This window comes from Homalodisca vitripennis, unplaced genomic scaffold (genome assembly GCF_021130785.1).
Source record: "Homalodisca vitripennis isolate AUS2020 unplaced genomic scaffold, UT_GWSS_2.1 ScUCBcl_11240;HRSCAF=20441, whole genome shotgun sequence".
Lineage (NCBI taxonomy): Eukaryota > Metazoa > Arthropoda > Insecta > Hemiptera > Cicadellidae > Homalodisca > Homalodisca vitripennis.
In genome coordinates, this window is record NW_025787353.1 from 1 (window position 1) to 13,374 (window position 13,374).

The following is a 13,374-nucleotide window of genomic DNA, read 5'->3' on the forward strand; positions in this document are numbered from 1 at the left end:
ACAGCGGTTTTCAAGGGGTCTCAACTTGTGAGGCGGCGACTTACCAGGTGGTCACCTGTTTTTTGTGGAAACTAGTTTTCAATGTGAGGGAAAAAGGTACTTAAAAGTGGTGTTCAAAGCATCAAAAGCCAGTTCTCAGTTAAAAGACATCTTCGAGTATCTGATGTTGAATTCTAGTGTGCAAATTTTGTTTTTGCCTGATGTTACTTGAGAAGCCCCTTATGGTTAGCAACCAATCGTTGTCTTTCATACAGGCCAGGTTTTCCTGACTTGCTTAAGTTGTCAAAAGTTGTGTCCAAAGGCTGAGAAACTATCGACCTCCTTTATCTAGTGGTGCCAACCTTTTCCAAAATCATTTAAAAAAGCTGTGATATTTACCAGACTTAGTCGAATTTTTAAAAAAATCTAATTCTCTTTAAGAAAAAAAAAAATTAATTTGGCTTTTACAAGGGTTTGTCCACTGAGAGCACGGTCGAGCCTCTAGTTTCAGGAATAATAGGTGGCTTTGAACACTGCTCTAGCACACTTGCCAACTTGTGTGATTTGACAAAGTCTTTTGATTGTGCTTCACATGACATCCTCCTTAACAAATTACTACATCATGGTCTAAATGGTGTTAAGCTATACTTCTTTCGAACTTACCTGACTGATCGTACTCAGAGGGAGTACTTCAACAACACACTCTCTGAGTTAGCTTTAGTTAAAGGTGGAGTACCACAGGGATCGGTCCTGGGCCCATTCTTATTCTCATAAATGATTTGCCTATCAATGTGGAATGCGGTTCAGTAATTTTCACACATAACTCCACGTTTTATTGTACAAATGATGATATAGATACCTTGTTTGTAGAGAGGACTCATGTCCTACAACAAGCTAACCACTTTTCACCTAATGGTCTGTTACTAAATACTACTGGTTTTCATGTAATGGTCTGTTACTAAATAATAATAAATCATAAAATATTTTATTTTCTCTTTTTAAAAATCTTACGTTAACAAAGTACAATTTAAATTTATAGTCCTGTGTACGACTCTTGGGTATAACTTTAGATTTCAAGTTGACTTGGTAACCCAATATTCAAAGTGTCTGTTGTAGGCTGTCAAAAGTAACTTTTTTGCTGTGTCACCTAAAGAAACTTGTTCCCAAAGATTATCTTAAATCTGCATATTATGCATTTTTTTCATAGCACCATATTGCATGGAATCACCCTATGGGGTAACAGTCATGATATTCAAAAAGTATTAACTATTACAGAAAAAGGCTGTTAGAATTTTTGCTAATGTCTTCTCCCTAACTACATGTAAACCTATTTTTTGCGGAGGAAGGTACTCTTACAGTTATCAACCTTCATATTTATTTGTGTCTGATTAAAGTAAAACAGAATCTTGGTGACTTTCCTCTTAGAAATGACATCCATCAATATTCCTACTCGAGGCAGCTTATATTTAGATCAGCCCTACTGCAGATTAAGCAAATCACAATCTATGTATTCTTTTATTGGTATACATTTATTTAATAAAACTACCTCTTACCAGTCATAACATTAGTCTTATTACTAATTCAAATCAGTGATATATAGATGGCTGTTAACTAAACCTTTTTATAGTATAGATGAATATCTGGGCACTTTCTGTGATAGATGTTTCTTTTTAATTTTTAAACCTATCTGTATTGTAGCTTACCATATATGTTTAACTGTTTTAATTGTCTGTTATTGTACTATTTATTTATTATTGGAATCTTTTATCAATTTATTCCAATTTTATTAATTTAATATCAGTAGAATCTGTCATTACATGTATTTATTGTTAATTGTCGATGCTTAGTTAAAAACATATTGTTTCATCTCGGCCATCCAGGTTTTCCCTTGAATTAACATTTAATTTAATATATTGTGAGCTAATATTCTATTGAAGCCTTGGTGCCGATGTCAATGTGTTGTAATAATGTTATGATGACTAATAAAGATTCTTGATTCTTCTCTTACGTTTTACAACCTGTGACTTGTGCTCAGCAGTTTGTTTTCTGTGCAGTGAAAATGCCTGGACTCGAAGCAACACTGAGTTGTTTATTTTAACCTAGACTGTAGTTATATGGTAGGTTAGTTAGTCACCTGAGGAAGTAAGAGAACACATTGCAGATCTTGAAATGTAGTTCATATACATTTTGTTAACATATACCAATGGCAAATATCCAAAAATCCTTATTAGCATTTCAAACCTTCCATCGTCAATAACAAACTTTAAACAAAGAATTCAGTCATATATTGCAACTCACTTTATTTCTCTTTTACCAATAATTGTAATTTATGAAACATTTTTTTTACTTACTTCACTGTTACGTTACTTCAGAAAAAAGTAACACACATTATTAACTAACTATTGAAATTTTTATACCGTATTAGTAACATTTCTTTACCTTTTTCACAAGTCTAGTTTTGGCAATATTATCAGTAAGTGGATGTGTAGTCATATCAAACAGAAAAAAGTTAGTTTTCTCTGTAGTTAAAACTCCTTTCTCCACGAGGTTCTTGGCAAGTCTTTCTCGAACGTTCCTCAATTGGTAGCGCATTTTCAGGGGATTCCATGTTTCACCTGAAAAATAAGAGTTTTATTTTACGGTATGTATACAAAATATGACTTCAGAGAATGACATGCTTTTTTAAATTACTTATGAATTAAGGAAATAATTTTCCTTCATGAAATGTTTTTTTTTTTTAATAAAATAAAGGAAATGTATTCCTTTGATTGATAGTTTTCATAATATATCAAAAGTTTCATGTTTATTGGTCATCTTTTATAATTTATACATACTGTAAAAATTATATATTTTTATTTTGAGCAGTGTGTCTGTAAGCTTGCATGCAAGATACATCATATGAAACCAATGAGATGAAACATCAGGTTTATTAAAGGTTTGTCCTATAAAACCTGCTTTTAAATTTAAACATCAAGCACTACTTTAATGCTTTTAGGGAAATGGATATTTAACCCATTACGGATTGCTGACCAGATATCTTGTCCACACAGTTATGTAGCATTATGGCACAAGGCGACGAGCTCAGCCTGTTATACTGTACTGTTTTTAATATTGCTCCCTAGTATTTATAATAATGACAAAGATCTATATTTGGTTTCACTCTCTTAAATTGCCATAAATATCAAACACATCACACAATTACAGACAAGTGGTTCTTGCTCATATTTGGCATTTGGTAGTACTACCTCATTTGTTCATTTCTTTTGATGTACATGACCATGATAGTAACATTTTATACACTTGTGCAGTATAAATGTGTACTACCGTATGTAATATATTTAAAACTAACACTTATTTCATTTTAAAGGTAGGTTTGTGTGAAGGCTATGAGTAGCACCTTTGCGGTTCTGTCACTGACTAACTTTTTAATTAATGAATGTGGTTTTAAAGCATTACAACCTCTATCTATTAAAAAAGTACTGGCGAAAACCTCGAAGCCCTTTTTATCAATTTTGTGAAGGTTTTGTTTATAAAAAGTTGTAACTTTTTTTATTTTAGCAGTTAGAGTTATAATTTTGGTTTTGTTTTATTTGTCATAAAATTCTATATTGTAAAAAAAGATATATTTGTAATTTACATTCTTTTTAATACCTTTTTTCACTTATAAAAAAAAAATTCTTTTGCAAAATTATTTTACAAAAGTTAACTTTTAGCTGTTATAACTAAAAAAATTGCATTGACATTATATAAACTACTATTATTTCTAGGTTCCTTACATAATTGTAAACATTTCACATAACATTTCATAAACTTACCTCTATAAACAAAAATGTTGTAGGCAGTTTTTGTAATTTCCGACAATTTCCCCAAATAGTGAGTTATTTGTCAAATGATTGAATATTTACTTTTTTATACCTTTTTATGCGCGTAATACAGGTACTTTGGGATTATACCGACCGCATCAGTACGAAGAAACACAAAAATATAAATTTATAGAAACAAACCTGATAGAATGAAAAAACAACTCTTTAACTTAATTACAAAATTACAAACTTACAAACGATTATCAATGGGGTCAGATTCCGTTATATGCCCCCAACGCTTTAAACCTTTTTCAATGAACTTAGAACGTTATAAAACGATGTAGTTGAGTAATAGAACTAACATTCCATCAATCAACAAGCATTTCCAGGTATTGTGATCGGTATTTGTCGCTGTTATCTTATCTTTCTTGAGAATCCGATTACGGCAGGTCGCGCAGCGGGACTCTGCAATCACGTTATCTACTAGACCGCTCGACTTTGACCTCTGTCTGAGGTTGTGGGAGGGGTTTGCGATAAGACAATTCCTGTTTTATATTGAAGAAATATTGTTCTACGCTAATCTAGTAATCAGTAGAAGCAAAATTCAAATAACGATTCATGTCTGGGTTGTGGTCGGTATAGTCCCAAAGTACCGTAATACCTCCCTCACTTTCACTTTTGGCATCGTCAGATGATTCCGAATCTGATATGTTACTGACAAAAATATCACTCAGATCGTCAACATAACCTTATTAAACTGAAATAACTTATCCAGACTAAACAAAACAATGAAGAGATCAGCTGTTGAAGTTGTGATCAAATCAGCTGACGAAAATGGTGAAGTTGACAAACCTCTACAACTCAATGTAAAAACTGCAAAATCACCGCTATAGAGTATAAAGGTTTACTACGTTTTTTACATCCAACAACTATCCAGATTGCGTATATCGCAAATTTACCGCATTTGGATAATTTATAAAGCCAGTGTAAAGGATTTACCAAACGTCCGACATTTCGGACGTCCGAGGTTTTGGCCTAAACAGCAAACGTCCGAAATGTCGGACGTCCGATGGTTTTGGCCAAAACAACGTTGTCCGATATTTTGGACATCGGAGTGCAAAGGGTTAATAAATCATTTTGAAAAGAAATTTGTTTTTTTATGGGTACATGAAAATTTTGAAAACGAAAAGCACTAGGTGGTTAAAGAATGGTAGTAGAAATAGAGGGGGCAAAAAGATCAGAAAGAGAAAATATAACCGTACAAGAGTGGTAGATGGTATGTGGTGGTGGTTGGAATGTTGGATAATCAAGTATAGACATTTCTAAAATGGAAAGAAAAGTGAAGTAGGTTTTGTTTTATAGGTTTACACAGAAACAAATGGGATACTTAACTCATTTAGTATTTATACTAGAAACCATAATAGAATCAGATATGTAGAAAGCCTACTTTGGTCTAACTGCAGACGGATATCATTGACAGTTTAATCTTTGTTGACCCACTGACTTCTGCAAACAATTAAATCTTATTGAAGTGCTTCCAGAAATCTTTAAACACTGAACTTATTCAATATATACAAACCCTAACAACTACACCTATTAAACTTAACGTTTGATACAACTTTCAAATTTTAATTTAATGTTATTCTAATAAATTATTAGTAACTTATCTCACATCTTCACATATTTTTATGAACCTAATAAAATCAGTAAAACTGCATTGAACGGTTACAAATTCAATTTCTGATGAACAGTGAAAGGGATGAAGGACATTTGTAGAATGTTTGACTGCATGATAAACAATTCTCAACGCAAACCTGCTTTACTGAATCCATGAAAACAGAGCTTGCACTGTCATCTGCCTGATTTTATTGTCAGTTCTACAGCCTATACATAAATTACCAGTTGAGATAATCTATCCAACACTGTGTGGTTCCAGGTGGATCAGTTTCCTTCATCCTCTTCAGTGCCTCGTCCAGCAAAACGTCTCCAGTGGGAGTGTCGTTCTTCACCAGCACTTTGCGGTTCAGCAGGCTCTTGCGCCGCATCCCTGCTTTCTCCAGTTCAACCCGCCCTCGCAAACCCAGTTTCTATTAATATACACCCACGCAGACCGCTTGATAGGCAATCATTCCAGAAAGATGTGTATCCCTGTAACAAAATGTATCTGTGGTAGAATCAATTAGGATCTATAATAAAACTCTGATTTTATCATAAAACTGAATAAACAAATCTAGTGCCAAAGAGAATTCTGACATTGATTTGGTAATCAAGCCTTTGACGGGTAAAATACAAACATCCATTATTTTTGGATATGTTGTAAATTCACAAAGAAAAAAAAAGTTAAAGTGGTTGGACATTAATGGATTACGCAGATACTCATCCCTGATATGAATAAAGAGATAACATAGATTTTTATGACACTAATGGAACAGTTGGCTTTTTAGCTTTTCAAATGACAATGAGATATGGAAATTGGATAACCAGGAGGAAATTTTAAAACTTTTAATAGTTCACAAGGATAATAATTAATTATTAAGAAAGAAGTTTCTTCTTAATAGTCCTACAACCAAAGTTCTTAATAAAAATTTTAAATTATTGTTACTAATTATAATGTGTAGTACAAAGAGTAACGTGCCTATTACTTTTGTTAAGAACACTGAAACAATGTTGCTAAGATTGGGTTATTAACTAATGCGCTGCAGTCCAACAATCATCAGATAGAGACCCTGTCACAATGCTGCATATCCCTACATTGTTGTGAGGGCACCTGTGTATTACATCTGCAGTGGTGAGTATGTGTAGGGATCCAAACTTGAGAACAGCTTAGCTTTGAGACCACTGGAATCCCATTTTAAGACCTGAGAAGAAATGGCCAATCGTTTCAACAATGTTGTGGTTCTGATGAGAGGTGTTCTTTCAATTTTCATGAAGTACTGAGCTCTTATCACCAAATGATTAATCATTGTGGGATATTTCACATTCCCTTCCATTGTAAACACTTAATCATAGAAGAAGTATGCTCACAAAAATTGAGTTCAAGTTTTTAATGGCCTTATTATTAATAACCAATCAAATCAAACCTACAACAAAATAACCAGAACATAACCCCAGAAAGGCTGCCTTTTTTTTTTTTTTGCCAATTTTAAAATTAACTTGATATTTTGGAAAACTAAATAATTTAATTTTCAGTCCACACTCACGGGATAGTTTTTTAGGATTATAAAATATGGCTCGCCTGCAATTGTAAAAAATCTCATCTAAAATAAAATGATTCAATGTTTTGGCCTTATTTATTTCCACAAACTAAAATGTCATGACTAATGAAAAAATACAGTAATCTCTAATCTTGTCACATGAGCAAACCTGCTTTTATTTAAGAAGACATCTTGTTGTCATTAAAAAGTTTCAACAGTTTTGCTACTCTCAAGAGCCAACAACAAACATTTAATTAAACCTCATACGTTCTGTGTAGCTTATTACGTCTGATCATCAGGACATGTCATTTCAATTGAAGTATAAGTGGTCAATCTAAATGGACTCAAGGCACCTTAACCAAAAGCAAAGAATTCTGAAACAGCGCACTTCCTTCTTTAGAAGTAAACAGCTAATCAATGGTAACAATACAAACATTAAATACATAGAGAAACTTAAAATATAAAAAGAAAATAAGCTTGTAAGTCAAAGTATGGCATGGACTTCCCCATCAAAGTTATTAAAATTTTCTGGTTACTTTTGGGATTATACCGACTCCACACCAGTATGCAAGAAACACAAAAATAGAAATTATTATAGAAAACAAACATGATAGATACGAAAAAAACAAATCTCTTCAATTACAAAATTACAAACTTACAACATTTCCCAGGTATTGTGATCGGTTATTGTTGTCGCTGTTATCTTATCTTTCTCGAGAATCCTGATTACGGCCATGGCCGCGCCGGCCATCACGTGATTTGCACGGTACATCATTGCCTTTCCATTAACTAATTTCAATTTATATTTCTGATTAGCTCCCTCTAAGGAAATTTGATAATTTTACTGATAGGGTATTTCTATCTCGGAAGGGATGTTTTTCTTTCGTCCGACATCAGCGCGGCGGCAGCAACCGAAGCGTTGCTGTCGAAGCCAAAAGCACCGCGCTGATGGCCGGAGGCACTAGCCCTCCGGCTCGCATTTTGGGTGGCGGAATGTGATCAAGAATAAAACACAAGTTTTGAGTGTTTTTTAAATAAAGAGTTTAGTTTGGTAAATGTTTGTTTTTGTTGAATTTTTGTCTGTTTAGGAGATAATGTAAGAGGTATTAAAAACACTGGAAAGTTACAACAAAGCGATGCACCAGCTGAATACAGGGCTCGGCGAGACTCTGTCAATCACGTTATCTACTTAGACGCTTCCCGACAACCTTTGAACCATCTGTCTGAGGATGGGGAGGTGTTTGCGATAAGACAATTCCTGTTTTATATTGACGAAAATATTTGTTCTATCGTCTAATCTAGTTAATTCAGTAGAAACGAAATGCTTGAAATAACTATTCAATGTTCCTGGGTGTGGTTCGTGTATAAATCTCCATAAGTACCACAAATTTATCATTTTTTAAGATCTGTGGTAGCCAAATTTAAAAAATTCCCAGTACCATAAGGAATTAAAAGAACATGTTTCCAACAACGCATTTTCTTTCACTTATTTGTGGTCAAAATTGAAAAACTATTAAAATTTAAAATAATTTTTTAAAACGGAAAAAATTTTAAGGAAATATATATATTATATCATATATACTAATATATATTTATATATTTGTAGAGAACAATATAATTACGGAGAATGAATTATTTTATGCACAATATTACAATTTCTTAAAATTTCCCATTGAAAACTAATTGTTTTAATGTGGAGTTTGATCTTAACCATGTTCCCCTAAATCAATTGCAATACCTTAATGTCTTTTTTACCCTGTCTCATAGCCTAACGGAAAATATTTTCCTAGCTATTTTTTTAATTTTTTTTATTTGATGCAAAAAATCTTGCATTTCAAATTGCACTTAGAATGATCTTACGTCTGAATAGCAAAAGTAGCCAAATTAAGGTGACACTCCTATGAGATGTGGGCTCTCCCCTTAAAATCCAGACTGTTACAGAATGCTTATAACCAATAACGTGCTGAACATGTTTTTGACAACCATTGATGCAGGCCTAGCCTATTTTTAACATATCTCCTGATCCCATCATAGGTTCCCACTCTGAAATTTGTATGGAGTTATCCACAAAATTCATACAATTAAAAACATCCTATATATATTTGTTGTTTTAATTTCAAAAATAACACTGACTCAAAAAATTTCTTTGAGTTTCAACAAAAAAAATTACAATTTGTTACCACAAAATGTTAAAATTGGACAATCAAAATTTTAAAGCCCCATGTAAATGGAACTTCTTTTAAATGAACTATATCAAAGCAAAAGTGGAATTCATGATCTCAAGAGGAATTAATTAAATAAACCAGCCAAATTCTGAAATGAGTTCAACGTTAAAAACTACTTTTTGATTGTTTGGAATTCGAGTCCTAACCATTGCCAAGTTGCAATCGTAACGCAATATATAAAAAAGAGTTATGGCCCGGGAACAAGCAGTACGTTGTGATGAGATCTGATGATCTGACTTTATTAAGTTACTACGGATAGTTGCAACTGACTGGTGCTAGTCCCCAGGCCATCCTGTGATGCACAAACTGTTTCCAACGTCTTATAAATTTACAACTTGTAGAGAGGCCTAAATTTTTCATCTCCTCAACTTACAAACTAGACACTAAATTTAAATGAAGCAAGATCATTTATTTTGTAGCCATTTGAAATATTGTTCAATATTTAACTAAATACATTTTTGTCACAAAACAGCCACATTCTTTTTTTTAAAGTGAATAAAGGAGGTAAAAAAAAAAAAAAAAAAAAAAAAAAGTAAAATTAATAATTATTTAAATTCCAACATTGCCTTAACTCTTTGACTTACAATGTGCCAAAGCACATGAGTTTCTACAAAAAATTGTTAAATAAAAAAATGTTTTAATTTATTTTTAGAGGTCCTGAGTCAGCTGTTTCTTTTAAATCATTAGAGAGATCATAATAATTAAGTGTGTTGATTGTTGTTTTTTTTTGTCACCATTCACTTTGAATCAGCTGATGAGTTTGGAATCATTTACTGCATCTACAAGTTTCTAAAACAGCTTTCATTCATCTGACAGAATAATTCTGTAAAGGTAAGGTTATGCAGTTTATTTAAAAATTCAGTATTTAAAATTGTCCCTTATTATTTGTCCCGTCCGTTACCAAAAAAAGAGAGTCCTAACTGCAAATTTTGTTATGTCTTAAATATATATTTCCTCATTCATTACCACTTTGGAAAAGTAAAGGTTAAAGCTTTCCCTGTATTTACTTTAAATTTTTATGAAAATTCATAAAATTGGACATTATTTGGAGTAACTTTTGAGTGTAAACGGACGGGACATTGTAAACGGCTTTGGGACAAATAGAAACTAGCCACAAAAATGAGATTTTTTACAGGGTTAAATGGCAGACAAAAAAAAATTAGGGTTTTGAGTTTATTACAAAAACCCTTTCAAGTAAAGCAATCAGAGCCTAGGCCCTATATTCATGACATTAAAATTAGAATTATTACACAAAAATAAATTACTAACAAAACTTTGATCATCATATGTATTGTTTAAAGCTTGTAATGATATTGCAAAATAACATAACAAGTATATAAAAAATTAAGTTTTTAGGTTATGCCCAATTAGGTAACTAGTCTTTTGTTAATTGAGATACACAACCAGATGATTTAACTCCAAATTTTTTATTTCAGGTTTTAGAACAAAGAGATTCCATTGAGATAGTTCTTTACTTTCTACATCATGGCACCGATTTAACAAAAGATCGAATGAAAAAGTTGCCAGTGCACAAGAAAAAGGCTAACCCGGACACTTGGAAAGATCACTTGAAAAAAGATAGGGAGAGGAAGAATGCACAAAGAGAAATTATGAAGCAGGAAAGACGTTCAAATCCAGAGATGATGGAAGAATATCGAGAAAGAGAAAGACTTCGTAAAAGAGCAGCACGAGAAAGAAAGAGAAAATCTGACACAATGCCAATCAGTAAGAACCCTAGCCCTCTTGGTTCATATAAATGTACTAATACTCTAAAGAAGGCTGTTAAGAAGGTAAAGTTATCACTTCCTTATAGTCCTTCTAAAAAGTTGGCGGTTATCAATGATTTTATTAATGATGTTCAAAAATCTGGGATGGTAAATTTGGTTATGTTTGAGCACAAGAAATCTCCTGCTAAACGCTATATCAGTGAAGAAACAAAACAAAGTGTTCTTTCCTTCTATGAAAGAGATAACATTTCCCGTCAAGCTCCTGGAAAACGGGATAAAAAGTCTGTTAAAAATCCAGAAACTGGCAAACGAAGTTTGCTTCAAAAACGACATATGTTAATCACAATAAGTGAAGCATATGAAATGTTTAAGATGGAAAACAAGGGCTATAACATTTCAAGAAGTAAATTCTTTAACCTTCGCCCAGAAAACATATTACCTGTATCAAATATGCCACACAATGTTTGCGTATGCAAATACCACGCAAATTTTTATTGGATTGTCACTGCTCTAGCCAAAACTTTTGAAAGTTCGAACTTCCCAAAAGATTACAAGGCTTTACTTGAAGAGATGTGTTGCAACACTTCTAATGAGTGTTGTATGATCAATGAATGTTCTAAATGTAAAATGGACATACATGAAATTGTACCTACAGAATTTGATTTAAACATAACTATTAAATGGAAGGAGTGGCAGGAGGTTGACAAACATCTCACTGTACATGAAGTTGTGTCATCTGTTGAAGATGCTTTGGAAAAAGCCAACAAGCAACTTGCTAAGTTCAAAACTCACTCATTTGTAAAAAATGTCCAGTTTAATCATTTTGAAAATCTAAAAAATAATGCTACGGATGAAAAAATTGTAGTTCAATTTGATTATGCAGAAAATTATTCAATCATCCAACAGGATGAAGTTCAAAGCGCCCCACTGGCAGCACAAACAAGTCTCAATCTTCACCTGTGTTATTTGGGGAAAAGACAAAAAAGTTGATTCCTATGCTGTTGTAAGTGATGATCTATCGCACTCAAAATTTTCAGTGTGGACTTCTCTGAAAACTATTTTTTGTCATTACGACTGCACCAATGTAAAGCACGCTGACTTTTTCAGTGACAATTGTGCGGCTCAATTTAAGAACCGCTACATCATTTCTAATTTGTGCTATCTTAATGATGATTTAAACATGGAAGTTACCTGGAACAACTTTGCAGCTAGCCACGGTAAAGGTGCAGTAGATGGTGTTGGTGGTATTGTCAAAGGAAAGGTTTGGGTGGCTGTAAAGAGTAGACATGTAATTGTTAACTCAGCTAAAGACTTTTATGATTGTGCCGTTCAGGAGTGTGATAAAATTAATTTGCTATATGTTCCAAGTGAAGCAGTTGAAGAAAATAAAGCCTTACTTGACCCAAGATTCAGCAGGTCCCTAGAAATCACTGGGATCCAGTCATACCATGTGTTTTGAGAGAGCAAGTGCTACACATGTTTATGCTAAGCGAACAGCTCTTTCAAAGAAAATTAAGATCAAAGCTTTAAAATCTTGTGCCAATAAGAGGCTAAGATACCATGAAGTTTACACTTCTTCAGAGGATGAAACGGCTCATGATGAAGATGAACCCTGGCCGGAACCACTGGAAGACAGCATGTCAGGTGATCAATCACTTGACCTGAAACTCAACCCTGTTCAGAATCAGATGAAGTGGAAGAGGGAACTGGGTGGTTGTCATTTATGATCAAGACTGGTATCCAGGTAATTTAAATTGACTCGTTTTAAAATAAGTTTTTTTTAAAAATCTAACTGATACTACGTTTTACGTCAAAGAATAGTTTGCTTAAATATTTTAAAATTAATGCCTAGCTTACAGTACATTGAATTTTTCAGGTTATTGTTTATAAAGAGACGAAAAACTTTCTGTCAGTCCCAAATTTATGAGCAAAACTGGAACAAAAATTCTTTCTGGCCGAGCCCCCCAGACAATTCAGACGGTGAGGCAGACAACATTTTGTGCAAGTGGACTCACCGCCATTCCCCATCTCCCAACGTCATTTCGGCATGGCCAAAAATACATTGAAACATATCCAGTCCCTGTATATAAAGTTAATTGAATGTTTTGTAAGCATGTAAAGAATTGTGTATAAAAAAGTTTAAAAAGTTATGTATAAGCACATGTATGTGAAGATCTTTATTTTTTTGCTTATAAAAAGTTATTTCTTTTTAAAAAACATTTTAGAGGTCTCATTCAATGACCTTTTAGTTACCCATTATAGGGACAGTAATTCAAAACCCTGAAAATAACAATAATTAAAGGGCCACTTTTGCATAGTGAAATTAACCCGTCCCGTCCGTTACAAATAGATGTCCCGTCCGTTACAGGTGAAAAAGTAAATTTAAAACAAATAAAAATTTGTACAAATAAGTTGTGATATGGAATTGATAGTTTACTTAATTTGT

The 13,374-nt window shown here is 33.0% G+C and overlaps 1 pseudogene; it reads right to left on the reverse strand.

The window, feature by feature from the left end:
- Positions 1 to 2,400: 2,400 nt before the first annotated feature.
- On the reverse strand, positions 2,401 to 9,492 carry LOC124374923 (annotated as a pseudogene).
- Between the last annotated feature and the right edge of the window lie 3,882 nt (positions 9,493 to 13,374).